Here is a 26,986-nt window from a genome sequence, read left to right as displayed (position 1 = left end):
AAGCACTCCTATGGGGATGCCAATGCCACAGGCAGCAGCCTAACCCACTGTGCTACAATGCTGGCCCCACGGCCTGACTGTTGGGGAGACATTTTGGTGAGCTCAGGTCTTGGGGGTGAACTGAGGGGGTGAAGAGAAGCTCTATGGAGAGAGCAGTGTCAGTGAGCAGAGGAACACGCCAGCAGCAGCCGTGTTCAGTGTTTAGGCTCTAACTGCTTTCCAGAACTAGCCTCATGCTTCTCCGTGGCTCAGTTGTGGCATGAACGGCACGGCCTGCGGGTTAGCCACCCAGCAGGGCAGGAGTTCCTGAGAAAGCAGGAAGTGAATCCACGAGAAGGAGATGCAATCCTGGAATACCGCACAGCTCGGAAGGAAATGCTATTTACAAGACCACTGTAATAGAAATACCAATTACCGGCTCAGAATCCGTCACCAAAGCATAAAGCAATGGAAGTGTTCATGTTAACAACGTGAAAGTGAAGTTTCTGGTGGCAGAAGTTCAGAGCAGGAGACAAGCAGCAGTCGGGGGAGGCTGCGCACGCCTTCTGATGACACAGGGCTGAGTCAGGAGACGCTGCCTGAGGCTCACGGAGCACGGAAAAGAGGCTCTGGGGTGTTTTCAGATTTCACTGGTCCTAAGACCCAGTTTCTCACCCTTTCATATCTTTGAACTGGGATGCTCCTGACTCATAATGTCACACAAGTGTAATTGATGTTTTTTTTTCCCCTTAGTAGGAAATAACATAATGGTGCATCTTAGATTCTATGATACAGTACAGTACTTCAAGGCAGGAGTAACCAGCAGTAATCCAAAGAAACTGAAAAAGCAAATAAAAATTGAGATGGAATGACCAAACTCAGCTGAAAAAGCCACCATCTTTCAAAGAGGCCAGAAGAAAATGTGATAAAAAAATTAATGTGATTAAAAAATCATGGCACTCTTTTTTTAAAAATTAAAAAAAAATTTTTTTTTTGACAGGCAGAGTGGACAGTGAGAGAGAGAGAGACAGAGAGAAAGGCCTTCCTTTTCCATTGGTTCACTCCCCAATGGCTGCTGTGGCCGGTGTGCTGCGGCCGGCGCACCGCGCTGATCCGAGCCGGGAGCCAGGTGCTTCTCCTGGTCTCCCATATGGGTGCAGGGCCCAAGCACTTGGGCCATCCTCTACTGCCTTCCCAGGCCACAGCAGAGAGCTGGACTGGAAGAGGAGCAACCGGGACAGAATCTGGCGCCCCGACTAGGTTAGACAGTAAGAGAGAGAGAGACAGAGAGAAAGGTCTTCCTTTTTCTGTTGGTTCACCCCCACAAGTGGCCACTACAGCCAGCGTGTTGTGGCCGGTGTGCTGTGCCAATCTGAAGCCAGGAGCCAGGTGCTTCCTCCTGGTCTCCCATGTGGGTGAAGGGCCCAAGCACCTGGGCCATCTCCACTACACTCCAGGGCCACTGCAGAGAGCTGGACTGGAAGAGGAGCAACAGGGACAGAATCCGGCGCCCCAACCAGAACTAGGGTGCTGGTGCTGCAGGCGGAGGATTAGCCTAGCGAGCCGCGGTGCTGGCCGGCACTTTTGTCTACTGGTTCACTCCCCAAATATCTGCAATGGTAGGGCTGGGCCTGGCTGAAGCCAGGAGCTGGTAACTCCATTCCTGTCTCCCATGTGGATGGTAGGGACCCAGGTATTTGAGCCAACACCACTGCCTCCTGTGGTCTGCATAAGGAGGATGCTGGCACTGAGATCTGGAGCAAAGCAGCCAACCCAGGCACTCTGAAGAGGCATGGATGCCTCAGACCACCAGGCTAGACACCTGCTACGACCCCTTCGCTTCAAATCCTCCCACTGCAACTTCTTTGAGCCATGTTGTATTAGTTTCTTGTGGCTACTGCAACAGATCACCATAAACTGAGTGACTTAAAGCAATGCAAGTTTATTCTCTTATAGTTCTGAAGGCCAGAAGTGTGAAATCAAAGTGTTGGCAGGACACTATACACACTATACGCACCCACATGGGAGACCTGGAAGGAACTCCTGGTTCCTGGCTTTTGACTGGCCCAGCTCAGGCCATTGGGGCCATTTGGGGAATGAGCCAGTGGATGGAAGACTCTCCCTCCCTCTCTCTCTCTCCCTCTCTTTGAAACTCTGCCTTTCAAATAAAAATGAAATAAACAAATCTTAAAATAAGCAAAGGAGAGGCCAGAGTTGTGGTGCAGCGGGTTCAACTGCCACTTGTAACAGGGGCATCCATCCCACCTCAGAGTGCTGGTTTGAGTCCCAGCTGCTCTGCTTCAGACCCTCCTTTCTGCTAATGCACCTGGGAGAGCAGTGGATGATGGCTCGAGCAGCTGGGTGCTTGCCACCCATGGGGAGACCAGATGGAGTTCCTGGTTGTGGCCTGGCCCAGTCCTGGCTATTGTGGGCATTTGAGGAGTGAACCAGCAGATGGAAGACCTGCATATTGCTCTCTCTCTCTGGCTCTAACTTTTGAATGAATAAATGAATAAATAGATAAATCAATCTTTAAACAATAGTAAAAAGATCTAAATAGGCATTTAAAAATTATTTATTTGAAAGGCAGATTTACAGAGGGGGAAAGGGAGAGAGAAAGGGAGGGAGGGAGGGAGGAAGGGAGGGAGGGAGAGAGAGAAAGAGAGAGAGAGAGAATGGATGAATATGAATCTTCCATCTACTGGTTCATTCCCTAAATGCCTGTAGCAGCCAGGGCTGAGCCAGGCTGAAGCCAGGAGCCAGGCGCTTCTTCTGGGTCTCCCACAGGGGTGCAGAGGTCCAAGCACTTGAGCCATCTTCCACTGCTCTCCCAGGCCATTAGTAAGGAGCTGGACTGGAAGTACAGCAGTCAGGACATGAACCAGCACCCATGTGATATGCTGGCATGGTGGCTTTACCTGCTATGCCACCAGCCAGTCCCCAAATATATGGTTTTTGAAAAGATAAACAAATGGCCATTCAGCACATGAGACGATGCCTTACGTCATTAGTAATCGGGGAAGCGTGAGTGAAACCACGGTGAGAAGCTGCTCTGTCCCGACTAGGATGCTGTAATCAACGTGACAGGTAGTGACAGGTAAGGGCGAGGGGTGCAGAGACCGGAACCCTCATGCACTGCTGTGGGAGTATAAACGATGCAGCTGCTTTGGAAAATTGGCACTTCCTCAAAACGTTAGAGACACATTCCCATAGGACCCAGAGATTTAACTTCTAGGTATATACTCATGAAAAATGAAAACATGTACACACGAAAGCTTGTAGATGAGTGTTCATTATTCATAACATCAAAACTTGGAAACAACCCAAATGCTATCAACTGGCAGAGAGAGAACTGAAACGCGGTCTGTCACACGGCGGAGTGTTACTTGGCAGTGAAAAGGAGTGAAGTGCCGGCAGGGTCACACAAGGTGGGTAAGCCTGGAAATCACGATGCTGAGTGAATGTCCCAAGCCACAGAGCCCCACGTACCACAGGGACCCAGGCACTTGCAGCATCTGAGTGGGCAGATCGGGGGCTGACGGCCAAGGGTTTCCATTCGAGGTGATGAAGTCCCCTCTGATTTGTGCATGGTCTGAATATACCCACCGCCACTGAAGTGGAAACTTGAAACTGGTCAGTTGTAGAGGATGTGAATTACGTCTCAGTAGAGCCCTTTCTGTCGACAGCTGGACACGTGGAAAGATCTAGAATCGGGGTATCAGAGTCTGTTCCAGGCCCAGCTATGTGAGAGTATGAGGCCCTTGCACAGTCCCTGGCACACGGCGGGTCCTCAGCACGTGTGTGCTGTTTTTATCCTGCATGGAGCTTCGCAGGACCTGCCCCTGCTTGTCTGGTCCCTTTTCATCACTTTCACTCTAGCCCAGGGTGGTCCCACTCGCTCCCACCTCATAGGCAGGGGCACTTAACCCTCGGCCTCCCTGGAAACAGTTTCACACTTCCTGTTTCACTAACTCACTAAATGCTCTTGTCTCTCCCCTGCCTTCACCTGGCTAATCCCCCTTCTCCCCCAAGTGTCCTGGGCTATGCGGGGAAGCTGCCCCGCCAGGGCCACAGCCTCCTCTCCCCTCCTCCCTGCATTGTCAAGGGCGCTTTGTCTGCCTCCTGTCCCGTTCATCCTTCCAGGCTCAGGCCCAGCAGAGTGAAGGAGGAAGGACCGTGATTGCTACACGGCCACTGGGCCTGAAGACAACACTTGCTGCGTCGCCCTCGCCATCTCATGTCCGGGCTTCGCTGAGGGGCCTGGCCTTCGAGGTGGGCATGTGTGGGCCTGCTTCTCGCAGTGTGACAGGCAGGTGAGGCAGCTGCCTCTCTTGTGACACCAGGCCAGCCCTGTTCCAGCTGCGGCCCAGTCCATTTCCTAACACGTTACCGACGCGCGTGTCTGGACACGCACTTACTGGGATGGGACCTATGACGAGCAGAGTGAGTGTGGTGTTTTCCTGACAGCACAGGGAACAGGCACTGCAAACCCTGTAGGACGCCACACTCAAGGAGGACTTGTTTCTAAACCACCCCCCGCCCCCGTCACTACACAGTCCAGGGGCAAGGCCAGTGGGCCTGCGTGATGCACTAAACATCCCTGGGGCTGGCGCTGTGGCATAGCGGGTAAAGCCGCCGCCTACAGTGCCAGCATCCCATATGAGCACCAGTTCAAGTCCTGGCTGCTCCACTTCTGATCCAGCTCCCTGCTATGGCCTGGGAAAGCAGTGGAAGATGGCCCAAGTCCTTGGGCTCCTGCACCTGCGTTGGTGACCTGGAAGAAGCTCCTGGCTTCGTATTGGTGCAGCTCAGTCCACTGCGGCCATTTGGGGAGTGAACCAGCAGATGGAAGACCTCTCTTTCTGTCTCTCCCTCTCTATGTAACTCTGCCTTTCAAATATATATATATATATATATATTTATATTTTACAGGAGGCTTAATTTTTAATATTTATATGTTTATTTTTATCTACTTGAAAGGCAGAGAGAGAGAGAGTCTGCTGGCTTACTCAAATGCCGACAACAGCCAGCGCTGGACCAGGCTGAAGCCAGGAGCCAGGAATTCCATGTGGGTCTCCTATGTTGGTGGTTGGGGCTCAAATACCTGAGCCCTTCTCTGCTGCCTCCTGGGATGCATCAGCAGAAGCTGGGTCAGATGTGTGGAGCAGCTGGGACTTGAACCGGCACGCCCATACAGGATGCAAGTGTCTCCAGCGGCGACTTAACCCACTGTGCCTTGTTAAAGGAATCTCCAGAAATGAAAAAGTCGTTATGGCCACACCCTAGGACAGTACTCTCAGAACATAACCCACAGCCTTCTCTTGTCCCCAGAATATTTGGTTAACATTAGAGAGACAAGGATGGATCAGCAGCTCTCTCAGGAAAACATGCCAGATGTGACTTCTGAAAGCCTGGACACTTGCGTTTAGACCAACGACATTCAGCTGCGTGTTCTCTATGACACTCCAATCAGCCTGCTGCTTTCCTCTTTATTACACCAGAAAAGGGTCAACAGTGGCATGCAAGTGCACAGACACAGATCCTCACACCCTTTCCCTAGTACACTGTTCTAAGTGAGTCTGCGTGTGCATGTGCGTGTGTCATTACCTACTTTATTACTTGTTCTGGTAAAATATTTGGTAGGAGATAGGACAGATAGTTTTAGTTTTCTGTGATTTTCTTTCTCTGAGTCTTCTGAGTTCCTTGTAACTGAGCAGAGCTGGTCCCCTACCTGGTTCCTGGTGACCCTGCAGGCCAGGCGCACCTGGGGAGGAAGCACCCGGCCTCCGGCCCAGGCCCCACCTCTGGCCCTGCACGCCCATGGCACTGGTCTGCACCTCTTCAGACGGTGAGAGTCAGAACACGGGCTGATGGCTTGGAACTGAGCTGGGAACCTGACTGCCTCTTCCCAGCCACAGGCACCTACAGTCAGTGACGCTGGGCTCCAGGGCGGGGCTCCCTCACTGGGAAAAGGGCAGCGGTGCCCATGTCCCAGGGTTATATCAGGTCAGGTGAGAAAAACCTCTGTGAAGCATCTGGCTCCATGGAAGCACCCAGGAAGCAGCCAATAAACAGAGCAAAACAAATGAATCAATAGCTGGTAGCACAGTATTTTCCTATTATATGCTTCCTTGTGAATTTATTCTGTTCCCATTATTAGGCTGCAAACACTCAGGGATTAAATACTTATTGAACGAATGGGAGAAGGCAGGTGGGAGGAATGGAACAGCCTCCCCCTGCCATTGGTTAACGCGGGGGGAATCGTGACCACACTCTCCGGCCCTTAGTCGCTCCACCAGACGCTGGCTACGCTGTTCTACTAGCCATGTTCATTAGGAAAGATAGCAAAGTGTGAAAGGGTCATGATGACATATTCTTATTGTGATGCACTGTGCAACTGACCCACGAGTGACACTCCCGTTTCTGAGGACATAAGTGAATGCTTTGGTTCCGTGTCAGTAGCTCTCTCTACACTACATTGAAGGTCGAGCGTGACATGCTTTTTCTGCTGCTGTTTGCACACGAGTAGAATTTGAGGTCTGTTTCCCTCTCCTAAAGGACCTGGGGTTCTTGGAGCATGCGCATCTGAAGCCCTGGGCTAAATTCCGTGATCATTAATTTCATTGGGTTTGAAGCAGGGCAAGCTTATAATGGAGACTCACGCGATTCTTTCATGCTCCCGGAAGCCAGCCTCGGAGGCCCTCCTGGGCTGCATGGCTGCTGATTCTCAGCGTGGACTCCCTGCCCGCGCCACCCTGCGGTGGAGCACCCAGGCTGCCTGTGCCCCAGCCCTGACGGCTGCTCCATTCTGAGGGGCACCAGGTGGAGGTGGCTCCCCCACCATGGATGTAGCCACTTGGAGAGCTGAACAGTAGCTCATCCACGCTGCGGCTTTCCTTTGGAATTCAGTAATGAACTCATTAAATCACCAACTTGTTGTGACAGGAAGTCATTCAGATGCTGATGCTATTGCCATGGAAACCATCCCTCTGCTCCGAGCTCTGTCTGTCTCTGCCAAGGAGCACTCCAGCTCCATAATTACTGTCACCCCTAAATAACACAGAGCCGTCAGGGCCGTGAGCGGGTCCAGGAGCAGGGCTCTCAGATGATGAATCCGTGTTGGGTTTGTATTTTTAGCACACATTTCTCTCCTGCACCAGTTGTCTTTTTGATTCCAACATGCTGGCTCCCTTCCAGCACCTTCCCTAGAGAAGCAGACAAAGGATTTGGGGGGGAGATGGGGGGTGGCGGGTAGGGATGGATGCCAGGATACTCACTTAAAGAGAACCTGCTCTCTCTTTATGCTTCCAAACAGGGAAAAGTGAGTTCCCCTACTTTTCAGGAGAGACTGCAAGAAAGGATTCCTGAATTTCATTCGTTCCTAATCTGCAAAATCTAGACAGTAGAGATTGGATCAGCAATGCCCAAATGCAAATAAAGAGTGAACTAATGTTCGCATCTTGTTCCGCTTGTGGTGGGGGCAGCCCTGGGCCCCGTCACCGAAGGCTGACCCAGCCGCGGAACAACTCCGACTCAGAGCCGCGAGCGAGTCTTTGTCTGTGATACCACACGTGGTACACCGGGATCTTCAAACATGGCCGTCGCTCGCCAAGCACCGGACAGATCCGGCACCAGGCAGTTTAAGTTTCCTGATTTAAATGAATCTGCACGAAAACCCCACGAGGCCGGTATTTTTATCCCACTTCTTACAGCGAGGGAATGTGATGCTCGCGAGAATAGGTGTATTAAAGAAAAGCTGTGCTTTTCTGTCCTGCGTGGTTAACACATCACACCCCCGTGTCCATGGGCACAGCAGTGGCTTCTGTTGCCTTGGAATCACAGCTCAGATTAGGAGAAGCTTTCCTGACTGTCTTGCCCAACAACCAGCGTCTCCTGCAATGTTGAGTGCTGTCTGTCTCAGCTCGAGTGTCGCTAGTGACAGAGGACTCGCTGCCCAGAGCGGCCGCGTGTGCACAGCTCAGTCTGTGAGCTCCTCGGTTTGTTCCTAACACAGGTGAAGAGCAGTCACCGCTGGGACTGCGACCAGGCCCTCCCTGCTTGCTTTCTGGGCTTATCACACATTGCAGGCATTCAGCTCTGGCTCCTATATCCTCTGGCGTGCATGGGGATGTGAGGGGGAGGAGAGACAAGACAGGGGGCCAGCAGGAAGCGGCTGAAGCAAGGTGAGGATCCACCTGCTCCCCAGGGCTGGTGGGCGTGGCCAACTTGGGTGGGTTTCAGATCGAGGAGACGGCAGACTGTGTATTTGGTATCACTCTATATAATATTTACATGCACACGTGGGACACACACGCACACACACGCATGATTTACAAAATGCATAACCTTTGTTACAAATGTAAGCATTAAAATTTAAAGATGGGCAGCGAGCCACTATCCTGCGGCCACCTTCTGAGAATGTCAGCAAGGTCACAGGAAGTGCATAGAACTTTCTAATGGATGAGCGCCTGTTTTCCACAGTGTTAATGTTGCTCCTACCTGTTTATGGGAACTGTCCTTTTAAATACCCAGTATGTAGCTAACATTTGGAGAGGGCCTGCCATGAGCCAGACGCCGTGCTAGGAGGTTTTCTCCTGCACGTGCCTGCTCTGGTGGCGAGGTCTGTAATATACGTGGATGCCAGTGACCTGCTGGACCCTCAGGAAGTCTCTTCCCTCCTCTGCCAAATGCAGGACGTGTCCAGTGCGTCATCCCCTGTCACGCACCTTGCAGGAGCATTATAAAGGGCCAAGTGTGAAGGCTCTGGGGAAGGTATGAAGCTCCATGGCCTGGGGTGGACACTTACACGTGATCAGAGGCTCAGTGGTCACAGTGTCAGGTCGGATCTCCCTCGAATGAACGTGAGCACGAAAACAATGATTTTCAAGCTCATTTCAATACTATAGAGTTATGTTTTTTTAAAATTGATATTCACTCTCTCAAGAGGTAAGCAGTTGCAAAGATTAAAGGAAAAATGTCCAGTTAGTCACAGAGGATTTGGGAGGCCCCTCTGTAATACCATATCATTACAAATGAGCACATCACAGCCCAGAGCTAGTGCCTGTATTCTTTGTAAGTTTGTTCTCTGGGCCCTTAGAAAGGTGCTTGTGAATGTACTCTGCCTGCTTCCACAAAGTATTGGGCATGAGCTACAGTGAAAGGAACAGAAGTAATAAACGCAAATTGGTTAAAAGTTATTTTTCATCTGATTCACAGGCATATCTCATACCCTGATTTGTGAAACAATTAATCTGGAGTTACAGATGTGAGCATCCGCAGTGTGTGGCCCGGAGCTGAACTCAGAGTTGCCGTGTTCTGCTAGCCAGGGACCTCGAGGGCGGGGCCACAGGGCTCAGTCCAGGGAAGGGGGTGCAGCACGTGCTCAGAACACCCGTTTTGTTCCCGTGTGGGTGTAACAGCCAGTCTGATGCAGAGTACGGCAAGAAAACCAGGCGAGGGAGGATGTTTGGCCCAGGTCAGGACTCCCAGCTCCCACTTTGCAGAGCCTGGGTTTGAGTCCTGAGCCCAGCCTCCTGCTTGAAGACACCTGGGAGGCAGCAGGCGATGGCTCATATAGTTGGGTTCTTGGTTCTTTTTTCAATACCTTACATGGGCAGTGAGCAGAGACCACTGGGCCACCAAATGTCTTAGGCGTTTGGGGAGTGAACCAGGGGATAGGAGTTTCTTTCTTTTTCTCTGCCTCTCAAATAAATAAATAAAAAGAAGACACAGCAAAAGGGAAGTGAGTCACTTATGAGAGACCAGAAAGGCTTAAGCTAACTGGCTAGACAGAGACTCGCCTGTGTCTCACCCTGCCCGTTTCACTTCCACGTCCTGAAAGTCTGAATCCCGGGACGGAGACATTTCTGGCGAAGGCATTGGCCCATCCAGCGTACTCTCGCCCTCGGTGTCTCTCACACACAGGCACAGGCACCAGGGCGTGTGCAGGCTCGTCTTTCCCCCGTGACGCTGTCCTCCTCCCAAGAGAGCACCGGGCAGCACGAGGTGCCATCCCCTCTTGGTGCTGGCCCTTTGCTCTCTGTCTCTTGAGCTGCAATCAAGCTCCATGGCACAGACACCCTGGGTGCTGCCTCTCTGCCTGGTACAGCGCCTGGCACGCTGCTCCTACTGCATACACACATCTTCAGTGAGTTGACTTGGTATTTTCAGAATTCCCTGTACTGGTCAACTGATTCCATTAAATGAAAAACCAAAAGCCCACCTGCCCTTTGCTGCTCCCCCACTGCCACCAAATGCCCTGAGATCAAATGACCTGTCCATAGCTGCTTTATTTTCTCCCATCACTCCTCACGGTCAAGTTGCTTAAAAGAGTAGTTGTGGGGCTGGCGCTGTGGTGTAGTGGGTACAGCCACTGCCTGCAGTGCCGGCATCTCATATGGGTGTTGGTTTGAGTCCCGGCTGTTCCACTTCTGATCCAGCTCTCTTCTATGGCCTGGGAAAGCAGTAGAAGATGGACCAAGTCCTTGGGCCCCTGTACCCACATGGGAGACCTAGAAGAAGCTCCTGGCTCCTGGCTTTGGATGGGTGCAGCTCCAGCCATTGCTGCCATTTGGGGAGTAAACCAGTGGATGGAAGACCTCCCTCTCTGCCTCTGCCTCTGCAATTCTACCTTTCAACTAAACAAAACAAATCTTTTTTTTAAAAAAAGAATAGTTGATACATGTGGTCTTTCCTTCTGTCATGCTGATTATTTTATAAACTATTTATTTGAAAGGTAGAGAGACAGAAGTAGAGAGAGAGAGAGAGATCGTCCACCTGCTGGTTCACTCTTCAAACGCCCACAATAGCTGGGGCTGGGCCAGGCCAAAGGTGAGAGCCGGGAACTCAGTCCAGGTTTCCCATGTGGGTGGCGGGGGTCCAAGTACTTCAGCCATCACCTGCTGCCTCCTAGGAGGCGTATTAGCAGGAAGCCAGTATAGGACAGGGACAGGGACGTGAACATCCCAAGCAGCATCTTGACTGTTACACCAAACACCACAGCTTCTCCTCATGTCCTTTGACCTTTGCACTCTGTGAGTCCACTGTCCATGCCTTCTCTGCCTCCCTCCCTTGCGCCCACACGTCTGTTTACCTGCCGCTTTCCTGCCTCCTTTCCTCTGCCTATCCACCCATTCCCCCAACCCCTTGGCTTCTACGACCGTCTACACCACGCTGGGCTCTAGGGAGAGGGTTGGAGACAACAGTCTCGGCAACGGAAGTGCTCTCATTCCAGTGCAAGAGACACGGGTTTGTATCATGGGTGTAAACATCAGCTTCTTAAACGAAGGTCCAAGCTCCCTGGGATGCACAGCAGTGTGCTACAGTCAGGGGAGCCATGGGACCACGATGGAGGAGCATGCTGGGAAATCGGCACGATGTAAGTAACTGCAGGAATGGAGTGCTCAACTCAATTAAAGCCGACATTTGGGGCTGGCGTTGTGGCACAGCAGTTTAAGCTGCCGCCTGCCATGCTGGCATCCCGGATGAGTGCTTGCTCAAGCCCTGGCTGTTCCACCTCCCTGCTGATATGCCTGAAAAAGCAGCAGAAGATGGTCCAAGTGCTTGGGCCCCTGCCATCACGTGGGAGACTCAGCTGCAGTTCTAGCCTCCTAGCTTTGGTCTGGCCCAGCCCCAGCCATTACAGCCATTTGGGAGTGAACCAGCAGATAGAAGAGCCCTCTCTGTGTCTCTCCCTCTCTCTCTCTAATTCTGCCTTTCAAATCAAAACACACACACACACACACACACACCCTCTGGCCAGTGTTTACAATGACAGAATGAGACAGCATTCATTGTTTCAAAAAACACAGGACTTCAGCAGCAGCACGCCCTGGACCGGTTTGGGCTGTGCTCCGTGGCTGGAGGGACTTCCTTAGAACAGTCTGGAAGATGTGGGTAAGCAGAAAACCACACACGGCGACACTGCCAGCCATAGAGGCAGAATTGCTGGGCTGAAGGAGTGGTGGGAGTGAGCAGTGCATCCTGGGAAGGTGACGTGTGGGGGCTCCTGAAGGCGAGTGGCTCATGGGTGGGAGTAAGATGGCCACGTGGCCAGAGCAAGCAGCGTGGGGACCGTGAGACTGGCAAAGGGGCCTGGGGTGGGGAGACGGGGAGCAGCGTAGCGGCAGGTGAAGGGCGAAGGCTGCGACTGCACTGCGAACAGTGCAGCATCGTGCTGGAAGCCACAGAGGCAGACACTCACACACACACACACACACACACACACACACAGAGAGAGAGAGAGAGAGAGAGAGAGAGAGAGAGAGAGAGAGAGAAGAGTGAGAGAGAGAGAGAGAAGGTTCTAGTGCTGAGGCCATCCCTGGAAACCCTTTTCTCCTGGCACCACAGCCATGCTGAGTTCTGTCTACGTGATAAGCTCTTTTTCATTTCTTTGGCTTATTTCTCCACTCCAACACCCATCCCCACCTTTGGATTTTCCCATCCTGATCTTCCTTGGCCATGTTTTCCTTTGGACTCTCCACGTATGACTTGTTCCATTCACTCCCGTACTCCCGTATCTCAGCTTCCTATAGCAGCTGCCTCCCAAATCCACATTCCCCAGCTGGCTCCAGACTTCTATTTCTTACTGCTCAGATTAAGTCTTTTTTTTTTTTTTTTTTTTTTTTTTTGACAGGCAGAGTGCACAGTGAGAGAGAGAGACAGAGAGAAAGGTCTTCCTTTTGCCGTTGGTTCACCCTCCAATGGCCGCCGCGGCCGGCGCACCATGCTGATCCGATGGCAGGAGCCAGGTGCTTCTCCTGGTCTCCCATGGGGTGCAGGGCCCAAGCACTTGGGCCATCCTCCACTGCACTCCCTGGCCACAGCAGAGAGCTGGCCTGGAAGAGGGGCAACCGGGACAGAATCCGGCACCCCGACCGGGACTAGAACCCGGTGTGCCGGCACCACAAGGCGGAGGATTAGCCTAGTGAGCCGCGGCGCCGGCCCTTTTTTTTTTTTTTTTTTTTTTTTGACAGGCAGAGTGGACAGTGAGAGGGGGAGACAGAGAGAAAGGTCTTCCTTTGCCGTTGGTTCACCCTCCAATGGCTGCCACGCTGCGGCCAGCGCACCGCACTGATCCGATGGCAGGAGCCAGGTACTTATCCTGGTCTCCCATGGGGTGCAGGGACCAAGCACTTGGGCCATCCTCCACTGCACTTCCTGGCCACAGCAGAGAGCTGGCCTGGAAGAGGGGCAACCGGGAAAGAATCCGGCGCCCCGACCGGGACTAGAACCTGGTGTGCTGGTGCCGCAAGGCAGAGGATTAGCCTAGTGAGCTGCGGCGCCAGCCCAGATTAAGTCTTAAGCTGTCCAAATCATGACTCCTTCTCCCTAAGGCTCTGTCTGCCCCCGGTCATTACTATCGAGGTTAAGGGAACATGGGTCTAGGCAGTCACTGGTCACTCAGTTCATCACCTGCAGCCATCTGTTTGCTGGTCCTGACAGTACCCTCTGAAACCTCTGTTAAATATGGCCTTTCCTTTAAATCTCTAGGAAGGGGCTGGCACTGTGGCATAGCGGGTAAAGCGGCATCCCATATGGACGCTGGTTCAATTCCTGGCTGATCCATTTCCGATCCAGTTCCCTGCTAATGTGCTTGAGAAATCAGTAGAAGATGTCCCAAGTCCTTAGGCCTTTGCACCCATGTGGGAGACCTGGAAAAAGCTCCTGGCTCCTGACTTTGGATTGGCCCAACTCCGGCCATTAAGGCCATTTGGGGAGTGAGCCAGCAAATGGAGGACCTCTCTTTCTGTCTGCCTCTGCATCTCTAACCCTGCCTTTCAAATAAATAAATAAATCTTAAAAAAAAAAAAATAGGGAATGCTCAACTGAGCTCAGAGTTCCCACTGCTGCCCCCTACTGGTTGAGAATCAAGGCCTTTAAGAGGAGCTGTGGCAGGTGGGCACATGCTATGCACCTGTACAGGGCCAGGGGCCAGGTGTGCGGGGCAGAAAGAGTTGGAATTACTGGCATGCATGCGTCTCTCTTGGCCCACTGCAATACACAGCTAACTGGTGGCCCTGATACCAGTTCTTTCCCCTCCCAATCCTCCATAATTCAGTAGTTATGTTTTTAACACAGAAATCCACTAAAGATGACAAATGATCGAAATATATAACACAAAAACTAATGATTGAAATGTATAGGGGCCGGTGCTGTGGCCTAGTAGGTTAAACCTCTGCCTGTGGTTCTGGCACCCCATATGGGCGCCGATTTAAGTCCCGGCTGTTCCACTTCCAATCCAGCTCCCTGCTAATGGCCTGGGAAAGCAGCAGAAGATGGCTCAAGTGCTTGGGCCCCTGCACCCATGTGGGAAATACAGAAGAAGCTCCTGGCTCCTGGCTTCGGATGGGCTCCAGCTCTGGATGTTGCAGCCATTTGGGAGGTGAACCAGTGGATGGAAGATCTTTCTGTCTCTCCCTCTCACTGTCTGCAACTCTACTTGTCAAATAAATAAATAAATTTTTTTTAAAAGGAGATATAGATATAAGTGAACATTTACCTGATCTTTGGGTAGGTAATAATTTTTAAAGCTTTCATGAAAATGATAAAGGAAAAGATAGATTTGACCACATAAAAATGCAAAACTTCTATAGAAAAAAATAATGTAGCTTTTAAAGATAGACTGAAGAAATATTTTCAACAAAAATGACAGTTTACAGTGTTTTATGTAAGCAGCTCTTAAAAATTAGTAACCAAATGATGCATACACCAAAAGAAAAAAAAAAACAAAGGATATGAACAATTTAAGAAACACAAATGGCAAATAGACCCCTGGGAGAACATATTTAATTTCATTTAAGAAACTCAGTCTAAAACAGTGAATACACAAAGTTTTTTCTCTGTCAAATTGGCAAATCAAATGTAGTGCTGAGTGACTAATTCAGTAGATGAGGCAAGCTCATACTTGGCTGGCAGGAGCATAAAGTGGTACAAGCTTTTTATGGAGCTAATCGAGAAATATATACCATAAACCTCAAAAAATATATACCCGTTGGCCCCAGAATTCAATTTCTAGGAATTCTCAAGAAAATAGCTATGGACATGAATAAATGTATCTCTCTAAGGATAATTATCACATCACTGTTCATAATGCTGAAGACCAGGAACAATCCAGATGTTCAACCACAGGGCTGGTTAAATACATGTAGTTCCCTGTTAGTCTGCAGCGGCCACAGGCATTACAAACTATTCTGGAAAAGGTCAGTGACTCAGGAAGACATTTTCCTAATGTTTGCTAGTGTATTGTTAAGGGAAAAGCAATGATAAAACAGAACGAGAGGAAAATTCTCAACTTTGGAAAACCACACAAGCATACACACAGCAGATATAGAATACTGACAATGGTTTGAATGTGTGCTTGCAGAGTTTCTTTAATTTACTTGTGAACATTTTCCAAATTTTCTAAATAGAGTGACTTTTGTTGTCAGAGAGGTTACTGAAAACACGGTCCCCCTCTGCTCTGGCTGCCTGGGGTCTGCTGGGTAAAACTCCAGCCCCTCTGCCCAACCCAACACAACGCACTGTCACAACCTGCTCCTCCCAGACTCCGCAGCTTGCCCTTCCTGCTCTTCTTGGCCAGAACCCCAGGGCATCTCGGGTACAGCTCCCAGCGAGCTGTGCTGCTCCAGACCCCTGCCTGCAACGCCTGCCCCTCCTCAGGCTTCCTCGCCCCTCCACCATGTGCACACGCTCAGCTACTTCCTCGTCTGTCTCTCCAGCTGCTGGTTCCCTTCCAGGTCCTCAGGCACACTAAGTTCTGTTCCATCTCAGGGCCTCTGCTCCAGCTGCTCTCTTTGCCTGGACTGGTCTTCCATCACCCAAGCTTTAGCTTAAACGTCAGTTCTTCACATGGCCTTCTCTGACTGCTTTGTGTGTGGGCGGTCACCTTCTTCTAGCTTTCTGTCTCAGAATCCTGCTTACTCCTCCTTAGCGTTTACTGCAATATGAGATTGATTTTATTCATCTGTGTCCTTGGTTCTTGTGTGTTTGCCCCACCAGAAGGTGGAGGAGAACAGGGGCTGTGCTCGGGGGAACCCAGGGCCCAGCATGTGGTGGGTGGACACGGCTATTAGGGCCCTACTGTTCTGGAACATCTTCCTCTGGGCTCCCACGGACTCCAACATTCAGCTTCACCTATTCCTCATTCTTTTAAAAAATAATTTTCTAAAATCAAAACAAAACACAAAAACATTCCTATCTGCTGGTTCATTCCCCAAATTCCCACAGTGGCCCTGGGATGGGGGTTGAAGCTGGAGCTAGGGACTCCACCCAGGTCTTCCATGGGGGTGGCAGGAACCCAACTGTCTGAGCCATCATCTGATGCCCCCCAAGGCCTACCTTAGCAGGAAGCTGGGGACAGGGCCTGGGGCTGGGCATAGAACCCAGCGGCTCTGATACAGGACACAGCATCTTAACCACTAGGCCCACTGCCTGGCACTCTACATTTTTCTAACTCTAATGCAACTGTTTCTTTTTCATTTTTAAGTATTATATTGTTATTCAAATTTTTAATCATAACATTCATATTGAACTTATACAGCATGATACTGTCTGGCTAAAATAAATGACAATTTAGGTGGCTATGTGATCTCATTTCAAGAAATTATTAATAACATGTCCAAATTATTCATCTGCACTGATTTATAATAAGACAAGTGGAATAGGTTGTAAGGAGATTTTTTAAACTCCCCCCTCCTTTTTTGCTTCCTTATTATTTTTTGTTGAAATTAATATAAAGATAACAGATTTTGTGCCTTCCATAGGTACAGTTCCAAGAAGACAAGCACACGTCCCTCACTGCCCCCCCAACATCCCTCCCTCCCTCTCAGCTGCCTCTTTACGGCTGTTCCCAATGTGGACTCTGAGACGCGGCCCGGGCAGAGTGGTCAGGCCTGGAGCGTGGCAGGCACTCAATGGGAGACGAATGCGGCTCCTGAGGGGTGCCTGGTAGGTGCAGGAAACCATCACGGGCCGAGCAGCTGCCGTAAGTCACACAGACCATGCAACACCGCCTGCAGGTAAAGTTTGCTAAAGTGGAACAGAACCTGCAGAGGTGGAGTCTGTGGCTATGAGGTTTCAAGTTTTAAAAATGAAGTTCTACTCAGCAACCAATGCTTGAGCTTCAAATTTTAAAAATGGACAACAGTAACTAGTAAAAAATAGGGGGCGGGCATTTGGCTTAGTGGTTAGCCTCTGGTCAGGATGTTTGTGTACTACACTACAGAGCCTGGGTTCAAGACTTGGCTCAGCTCCGGATTCCAGCTTCCTGCTGATGCACGCCCTGGGAAGCAGCAGTGACGGCACCAGGGCTTGGCTTCCTGCCACTCACCTGGAAGACTTTAGAGCTCTTGGCTCTCACCTTCGACCCTGCCCAGTCTTGGGTACTGTGGGCCTTTGAGGAGTGAACCAGCAGATGGGAATGCTGTCAGTCTCTCTGCCTCTCAAATAAGAAAATAAAATCTTAAAAAGAAGTGAAAATGTGAGTGTCACAGTGTTTTGGGTCTGTAGAAGGTGAGCTGTGTTAAGCTCCTCATTGAGGAATCTGCATGTGGCCTGGTGACAGTCAATGCAGGGAAGGTGTCCCAAGGCTATGACGAATGCAAACTACGGTCAGGATCCATGGGACACCCCAAAAAAGGTGAAATCCAAGGTTTTGGCACCACAGCCGCCACTCAGCAAAGTAACATGAGCCTTTCTCTGGGCAGCCTGAGCTGCTCCACGGGTCTGGTTTGGGGTCAGCCACATTTTCCCGTGAGGGGCCAGACAGTAAGGGTTGTGCCTGCGTGGGCCTGTGTTGCGACCACTCACCTTGCCCAACACTGCAGCATGGATGCCAACAGGCACGGCCGTGAGCCCATACAGTTTTACGTGTGGACACGGGATTTGAATTTCATAGAATTTCCAGGTGTCACAAAATATTATCTTTTTTTGGCTTTTTTTCCCAAAGGATTTATCTTATTTATTTGAAAGGCAGAGTGACACACACACACACACACACACACATACACACACAGAGAAGTGATCTTCTATTTGATGGTTCACTCCCCCAACGTCTATAATGGCCAGGGCTGGGCCAGGCCAAGGCTGGCAGCCAGAAACTTCATTCTGGTCTCCCACATGGGTGGCAGGAGCCCAAGTACTTGAGCCATCTTTCACTGCCTTTCCAGGTGCATTAGCAGGGAGCTGGATTGGAAGTGGAGCAGCCAGGACTCGAACTGGTGCTCCTATATGGGGTGCTGGGGTTGCAGGCAGCAGCTTAACCCACTGTATTACAATGCTGGCTGACCCCTCCAAAGATTTAAGAATGCAAAAACCCAGGTTGGTGGTGGTCCAGTACTTGCCAAGCCTCTCATCTGGTTTAACTCAGATCATCTTCAGGGGGGGTTGCAGGGTAGTCACAGGAACTCCTTGTGGGGCAGGGCCCTCCCTGCAGGGAGGAGTAAGAGGCGACACTTGGGTGCCCAGGCCCCATGGAAGACGAGCTGCTTGTGAGTGCGGCAGGACTAGAAAACCTAATGTTACCTCTTACTCCACCATTCCCCCTGGTTTGCTATGGAATGAATCCCCAGCAAAGGAGAGGGAACGGAGGTCATTTGCAAAGGTCGGTCTCTGTTGCCCCTCTCATTCTCTACTCTAAAATGTGCTTCTGCTCTAAGTGTTTAGCTCCTTGTGCTTTCAATCATACCAGCACCTTACATCAGGTGGTGTAGTCCAGGGTTCAGATGCTGGGTTCTTGTCTGTTATTAATTAGCTGTGATCTTGAGCAAATTACTTATTGTCTCTGTGCCTCAGTTTCTTCAGTTATGAAAGGTTCCACCTCCCTGAGATGTGAAGTTGGTGTGAGTTAAGATGCACAGTGTTTTGAGCAGAGCCTAGCATGGCCTTTGGGGTAGACAAAAGTCAATTCTACTTATCACTAACTTCTGCTTCCCAAGGACTTGGGAATGTGTGCTTGTGTGAGTGACAGCACGCACACAATTCACACAGGAATGACCCCCCTTCATGGAGAACACGCAGCCAAAGCCATGACCCTCAAGGGCACCTAAATTACTGAATGGGGTCTTTTGTTTGTCTTTTGCTTGTCAGGGGACGTTCCTTAAAGAAAAATTTGTATAAAAAATGGTGAAAAATTCATACTTTTATAATCTGTACACAATAGGGATTTAGACTGTTTGAAGTTCAACATATTTTCTCAAATATTTATGACCATTATCTTCTTTTAAAATCACATTTCATTATTTCCATCCCTAACACTTTTTTAAAAAAGATTATTTGAAAGGCAAAGTGAGAGAGAGCGAGAGCGAGACAGTGAGCATGTGCTCATTCCCCAAATGCCTGCGGAAGGCACTGTGGGCACATTGGCAGGAAGCTGCCCAGGACCTGCAGTAGCTGGGACTGGCAGTGGCGCTCCCATATGGCTGCAGGTGTCCCAAGCAGCAGCTTAACCTGCTGCACCACAAAGCTCACTCGCCCCCCTCTCCAGACTTTTTTGGAAAAAATTTAAAATTTATCTAAGGGGGGGGCAAATTTCATGTATTTCAACCCCTTAGTCTTTTAATGCATTTGAGGGGTCTTTGAAAAGCTCACAGAAAATGTGTTCTATGAAGAAAGGATGCAGGGACTTAAACATTTTTTAAACCCAGATAAACTTATCTTTCCCTTCCATTTTCCACCAACGTTTTGCAGTACCTTGTATTTTCTTTTCAAAACCGTGATCACAATTTGGATATAAGATTATATATTAAAAAAAACCCTTCTATAAGCACTTTCCTTTGGCATCAGAGTGTTATTTTATTAAGATATGGTTCTCAAAGAAATTCTTAGAGCAGAGGATATAGGTGCTGGAAAATTTCGAGTTTTTTTTCCCTCTGACTCTAGATGTACACCATAATCTGTGAGATCATTTCCGGGAACCTTTCATGCTATGAGAAAGTGTGTCTTTTCTGTCTTTGGAGGGGGGGGGCACATTTGAAAGCCTTTTGATTCACACTTCCAAATGGCTTTGATTTGTATCAGTCACCTCTCAGCAACAAGGTATCGATGGGGATTTTTACTGGGTTCTCAGGGAGAGAGGCAGTAATCACTACACAGCCCTGACATGAAGGGAAACATTTTGTTTAGATACATAGACTATTAATGAAGTTCCATTTTTTTCCCCAAATGCTTAGTAACCAGGGGTATGCATTTGGCACAGTGGTCAAGTCACTGCTTGGGATGGCTGCATCAGTTATCAGGGTGCCTGGTTCGAGTCCCAGCTCTGCTCTGGGTCCAGCTCCCTGCTGAGACACATCCTGGGAAGCAGCAGATATTGGCTCAAGTACTTGAGGCTGATGGCCCTGCCTCCCGCCTTCCCTCCTTTGATAGTTATCTACTGCTCCCTGGGCCAGGTGTCGGCAGTGACTCAGACACACACAAGAGAGACACATTCCCTGTTATCTATGAACTTGCACTTCATTAGCGGAGGAGGCGGGTCACGTGCACAGACAGCAATCAAACAAGTAGCATCAGAGTGACATAGGTTAGGTCGCTGCCTGCGGCCACTGCCTGCGACTCAGCATCCCTCACTGGAGTGCTGCTTGAATTCCAGCTGCTCTGCTTCCCATCCAGCTCCCTCCTGATGCTAGTATTTGGATCCCTGCCACCCACAAGGGAGACACAGAGGGAGTTCCTGGCTCCTGGCTTCGGCTGGGCCCAGCCCTGGCTGTTGCTGGTATTTGGAGAGTGAATTACCAGATGGAAGACCTCTCCCCTCGACAACCCTTGCCTTTAAAATTAATCAATGAGAAAAACAAAAGGGGCTGGCACTGTGGAGCAGTGGGTTAACGCCCTGGCCTGAAGCGCTGGCATCCCATATGGGCAACGGTTTGAGACCCAGCTGCTCCACTTTCAATCCAGCTCTCTGCTATAGCCTGGGGAAGCAGTAGAAGATGGCCCAAGTCCTTGGGTCCCTGCACCTGCATGGAAGACCCGGAAGAAGGTCCCGGCTCCTGGCTTCAGATTGGCACAGCTCCAGCTGTTGTAGCCAATTAGGGAGTGAACCATCGGATGGAAGACCTCTCTCTCTCTCTCTCTCTCTCTCTGCCTTTCCTCTCTCTGTGTAACTCTGACTTGCAAATAAATAAATACATCTTTAAAAACAAAAACAAAAACACCCCAAAAACTGAACCCCGGGGGCAGGCAGTGAGGGGGTGCATATTGCTTGAAGAAATGGGTGTGGGCCTGCAGGTGCATGCAGGAGGCGGGGCCACGCTGTAGCTCCTGGGAACAACAGTGAGATGCTCTGAAAGTGAACTGAGTATGGCCACAGTGGGGAGAACACTTTCCAGCCTCTGAGTCAGAGCCCTTGCTGTGGTAGGTGGCAGCAGGCCTGGCTGCCCACCACAGCACAGGCAGCGTTTCTCATGCACAAACTGACTACACACTTGGAGCCTCAACTACAAACTCCCCAGAAGTGTGGTAAAAAAGCAACTTTTAGAAGTCTTTTGGTCTTTCTCCTTTTAAACTTCCTGCTAACTACATCCGGAGGCACCATAACGAGCCAGTTGTCTGATGCTTTCAACCAGCCAGCCAGGGAAGCAGAGGCTGGGCCTCCCCAGTGGGGGCTTTGCTACCTAAGCCTGAGCTTGGCCCGTGCTGCCACGCAAGGGAGGCAGGCACGCTTGCCCCGGGTGTTAGCAAGGAAGCCCTGCTGGGAATGGCAGTTTCTGGCCTAGGGCGGGGGAAACTACTCACAAGATGGGGAGGTGATGGCAGAAGTTAACAAACTGGGCCAGTGCCTGTGGCGGCGGCACCCCGGGTTCTAGTCCCGGTTGGGGCACCAGATTCTGTCCTCGTTGCTCCTCTTCCAGTCCAGCTCTCTGCTGTGGCCTGGGAAGGCAGTGGAGGATGGCCCAAGTGCTTGGGCCCTGCACCCCATGGGAGACCAGGAGGAAGCACCTGGCTCCTGGCTTTGGATTGGCTTGGTGTGCCGGCCACAGCAGCCATTTTGGGGGTGAACCAACGGAAAAGGAAGACCTTTCTCTCTGCCTCTCTCTCATTGTCTAACTCTGCCTGTCAAAAAAAAAAAAAAAAAAAAGTTAACAAACTGGGAAAAAAGCAAGAGAGAAGAGCTGCATGAGGGCTGAGCAGCCTGAGATAAACAGGATCCTGGCTGGAAATCCAGGACAGATGCCTCTGTTGGACAAGAGACATGTGCTCAGCAAATACACACTGAGTAATTGGACACATGTATCAGGTCAGACCCTGCTCTCACGAGGACATCACAAACGAAAGAGGCCTCCAGCCACTGAGCACCTGTGAGGGGCCCTGGCCGTGCCAGGTGCTCAGTAACCACGGGGCCAGATTTCCCCAACAACCTCGTGGAGCAGGCTCTGCTCTCCTCACCGCACTGCAAGGAAACGAGCGTGCAAGGCTGAGCAAAGCCCCCACGTGCTCCCGTCCAGTAAGGAGCAGGGTCGTTCTAGAGCAGGCCAGCCCCACCCCACAGCCTGCGTCCTCCAGGCCAGGTGCTGCTGTTCTGAGGCTCAGACATGCTGGGTGCCTGGGCTCCCGCCATGGCCCCTTCATCAAGTGCACACATTCTCAGAACACAGAAGTCCAGGAGCACTAGGAGCAGGCCATAGTGTAGGGACAGCTACCAGGTGCATTTTTACCAAAAGCACCTTGTATACCTGGGTGGAAGCCGGCTTGTTCAGGGGTGCTAATGAGGCCACCATTACAGGTTCTGCAGCCACACCCAATTAGCTCAGCCCTGAACCTCAGCAGCAACTAGGCCCGGATCCAATCATCATCTCAAAGGTACCTTCATTAGTTTCAGAGACAGGGCTCAGAAGTGGGGATGGCTGGGTCAAACTGATTTGCAAGGCTCGCAAAGCAACTCCTGGTGTGGTTTGTCACTGTCATGGTCAGTGGCCGCTTCCTAGAAAAGACCAGGCACATGTCCAGCCCAACCCTGGTGAGCAGAGCTCCTCTGAATGGGTAAGGTCTTTTCCCCTCCAAAAATCTATTTTTCCCCCAGAAGTATTTCTCAGAATCCTTTTTATATCTCTATGATATTGCATCAAAGGAAAAAATGGTGGGGGCAGGTTGGCAGGCAGCCAGACAGCTGGTACCATTCCTGAGAATCAGCAAGAACTTCAAGGACCAAAGTGAGCTCAGAACATCCATGCAACTGGTGGCAGAACAAAAAATTATAATCAGAAACCGAGACATCCTTACAACCAGCAGGTAAGCAAGGGCCAGTCCAGATTGTTTTCAAGGCAAGTGGTGACAATCCCACTGCCCTCGCTGGAAGGCCAGTCTCCCTCACTGTGGCTAGCGCTGCCTGCCAGAAGAGGGTCTGACGGATGAGCTCGCGTGCCCTGTGACCTGCTTTGTGTAGTGGGCAAGTCAGGAGCCCGAGGGACTTGCCACGTGTCTGGGACGTGCCTGAGGGCCAAAGGAGGCCTCTGTGTTGATTGTCATGTTGGGACAATGGGCAGATACCAGGACTGTCCCCACAGATGACGACACACGGGCATTTTGGATAGAAGTTGGAACTGACAATCAGAGCGGGTCCCACCTTCTGTGACTCTTCCCCACTCAAGTCTCAGCTCCGGGGGGAGGGACCTGCCTTTCTCATGCTTTCTGTAGGGTGCCCCGCCCTGGCCAGAGTACACATGCCCCAGGCCGGTTGGAAGGGCAGTGGCATTGCCTCTCTCAGGCACAGTCCAGGGATCTGCTCTCTGGTTCCAGGTGCTCCAACCTGGCCTTCACTGGGGGCTCTGAGTCATGCTGAGAGCCACCCCAAATGCCTGGGGAAGTCCTGTGTGTTCCCAGTGCGCGGTGAATGTTAGCTGGTGAGGAACCCATAAATCCCATGACGAGATCACTCGGTACCTTTTAAACAAATGCATCCGGCTTGATGTTGTGAGTGAATGCTTGCGACCAGCATGGTTAGCGGCAGAGCTGTGGACTGCCCCCACATCACAGAGCCCTCCCATGCGGGCATGTGGAAAACGTACTATTCTGCGAGCAGCGTGTTTTCTCAGGGGTGCAGACCGTGGCGGGCGAATTTCACTTCTACTGTGCACTGGGGATCCCCCTGCTCTGGGCTGCGTCACAGGCCTGCTGGGCGGTGACTAATCCTGGCAGTGGCACAGGTGTCGCCAACAGGAACTCGCCTGTGCTGCTGTCAGACCTGCCCGGCTGCCGGGAAGACGCTCCACGCAATTCTCCTAGGGCTCTCTCCTACCAACCAGTGTCTTAGCAGGTGGATGCCCGTGGTAGGGGAAGGAAGTGCCTTAGACAGACAGGAGTGTCCCCTCCCACCGCCCACTGGGTGAGCCACAGCACACACCCAGGAAGCTGAGTCCCCTGGTTCAGTGTCTTCCTTCTCCTAAAGCCTTAATCCCCAAGCGATGACTAAGGGCAGGTGAACTCACAGCCAGCTGACTGTACACGTTGAGCTGTCTATCACCTGCTGTGACAGCTTTCCACTGGGCACTCACCTCCGGCAGGTATAGTCGGATTAGATCCCAGAGCCAGAAAAGATGATTCAGGAATAAAGAGGGAGGGTGAGTATGTGAAGGTATCACAAGCAGAGTCCCTAGGAGGAGACAGCGGCTTCCCATAGTCCCTGGGAGCCACAAGAAGCCACAGCACCAGGGGCTCTGGTTAGACAGGACCATACTCCCTGAGCGGGATGGTGATGGTCATTCCATCACCAAGGGAACTGTGGGAAGATTCTCCCACAGTCTCTGCACACAGTCAGTGGTGGGGCAGGGGAGGCTGAGGGCTGCCTGCCGTGCCCTGCACACTCCTCCCGGTCCTCCTCCGGAGGAGCTGCCGAGCTGCCTGTCAGGGCTGTATGACCTGTGTGTTCGGGGACTGCCAAGGATAAGGAGCAGTCCCTGTGCCCCAGGTCCTCATCTGTCTCTGGAGGTCAAGGCCTTGTCTTATAGCTCCTCGAATTCCTTGGCCATGAGGTGGGGGATAAGATGGTGTCCCCCCAACCCCCACCCGCCGCACACTAAGGTTATCAGGCTTTGTAAGGCTCTTCCAACACTCTCCATGCTTCCAAAGCCTTTTTTATAGCCACAGTTGTGAAGTTCAAGAATCTAAAAGACTGGGTGAAATCCCAGCCATACTGAGGAGTCAGGGACAGAATGGATTTTTAACACAACTCCCCTGTTTCTGTCGCTCTCTCACACACACATACCCTAAACATGTCAACAAATGCCATAAACAATGCTCCACGAATCCACATCTCTGCTGTCAGGGAGTCCACGGTGAGGGCAGCAGTGGCAGACTGGTCTTCAGGTGAGGGCAGAGGGTTAGCTCCAGGGTGCGCACTTGGAGCAGCCGTTGAGCTGCTGCTGGGGAACCCACAGCCCACATCTCAGTGCCTGGGATTGCGTCCTGGCTCCGATTCCAGCTTTCTGCTAACGCCGACCCTGGGAGGCAGCAGGGGATGGCTCAGCTGCTTGAGTCTCTGGATGGAGTTTCTGGTTTTCCTGGTTCCCTACTGTGATCTGGCCCAGCCCTGGCTGTTGCATACATTTTGGGAGTAAACCAGCAGGTGGAGGATTTCTGTCTGTCTCTGTCTCTCCGCCTTACATCAAACAGAGGGAAAAAAAGTCACAGCAGCAAAGACTGAGGCTTAGGGGCAGAGAGAAAAGTAAATAAAAAGACAGAAGAAGAAAATTCTTTATGACCAAAACTAACTCAAAACTGGACCCAGAAAGGAGACCTCAGAGGGATCTTCCTGCTGTTCCTGCTCAGGTCAGTGAAACAGGGAGAAGTGTGCGGGGCAGGAGGAGGGAGAGCGGGTGCGGCAGTGGGTGGGGCGTGTGCGCGTGTGCACTTCATAAACTGGCCATGCAGGTCTTCATTCCACATGCACTTGCCACTGTCTCAGCTGGAACTTCTGTGTGCCCACTCCCCGGGTGCTCCCTCAGACTACTGCCCGCACCAAGCCTTTCCTTCCTAGAACACGCAGTCCCATCGAGCTTGCCCAATGGGTGACAGAAACCAGAGGTTCTGGTAGGCACTGGGGTGGTGATTCCCGTGCTCTGCTGTCTCTAGGGCTGTAGGGTTTCAGTAGGAAATGCTCAAACTACTGCAGGGCAAGACGGGAACCAACCCTTGCTTCTGATGCTTGTGGCATTCCCAACATCATTGTCTAGCACATTTCATTTTTAAAAGGTATTTTTAAAAATGTTTATTTATTATTTATTTGAAAGGCTAAGAAAGAGAGAAAGAGAAAGAGAAAGAGAAATAAAGAGAGAGAGAGAGAGAGAGAGAGAGAGAGATCTTCATTGGCTGGCACACTCCCCAAGTGCCCACACGGCTAGGCACTTGAATTAGTGCTCCAGTATGGGATGTGGGTGTCCCAAGTGGAGGCTTAACTTGCTGTGCCACAATGCCTCCCACCCCCCAGCATGTTTTAAAATGGGAATGTTGGCTGGCGCGCGGCTCACTAGGCTAATCCTCCGCCTTGCAGCGCCGGCACACCGGGTTCTAGTCCCGGTCGGGGTGCTGGATTCTGTCCCAGTTGCCCCTCTTCCAGGCCAGCTCTCTGCTGTGGCCAGGGAAGTGCAGTGGAGATGGCCCAAGTCCTTGGGCCCTGCACCCCATGGGAGACCAGGAGAAGCACCTGGATCCTGCCATCGGATCAGCGAGGTGCGCCGGCCGCAGCGCCAGCCACGGTGGCCATTGGAGGGTGAACCAACGGCAAAAGGAAGACCTTTCTCTCTGTCTCTCTCTCTCACTGTCCACTCTGCCTGTCAAAAAAATTAAAAAAAAAAATGGGAATGTTTTGGAATTATTATTTTGAAGAAGTAAGACTTTCAATGCCTCTTCTCTATGTTCAATTAGTTTTGGGAAATCAATAAGCACTTCCATTCCACATCCAGAAAGTCTGACTTAAGGAATTAAAAACATTGCCCTTTTGTCCCTTGGAAAAGTTACCCGCACAGAGGACTGACACAGCCAGACAGCAACAGTCCTTGGACCCCTGCTCCCTTAC

The 26,986-nt window shown here is 51.1% G+C and overlaps 1 protein-coding gene and 1 long non-coding RNA gene across 6 annotated transcripts in view; one reads left to right on the top strand and one right to left on the bottom strand.

Moving 5' to 3' along the window:
- The window catches only part of LOC149121194 (uncharacterized), a 48,332-nt gene extending 22,224 nt beyond the window's left edge, over window positions 1-26,108 (top strand). The window contains exon 3 of one of the 2 annotated variants that reach the window (XR_016223849.1): window positions 14,223-26,108. This is a non-coding gene — a long non-coding RNA (uncharacterized LOC149121194). The other variant, XR_016223848.1, reaches the window with a different exon arrangement.
- MYO1D (myosin ID) overlaps window positions 1-26,986 on the bottom strand; it is a 341,376-nt gene that overhangs the window by 36,346 nt on the left and 278,044 nt on the right. The gene's annotated exons all lie outside the window — the stretch shown is intronic.

Source organism: Oryctolagus cuniculus, chromosome 17, assembly GCF_051225735.1.
Source record: "Oryctolagus cuniculus isolate XC-2025 breed Fujian yellow rabbit chromosome 17, ASM5122573v1, whole genome shotgun sequence".
In the NCBI taxonomy this organism is placed as follows: Eukaryota; Metazoa; Chordata; class Mammalia; order Lagomorpha; family Leporidae; genus Oryctolagus; species Oryctolagus cuniculus.
Note: the sequence above shows the minus strand (reverse complement) of the source record. Positions and strands in the feature narration are given on the sequence as shown.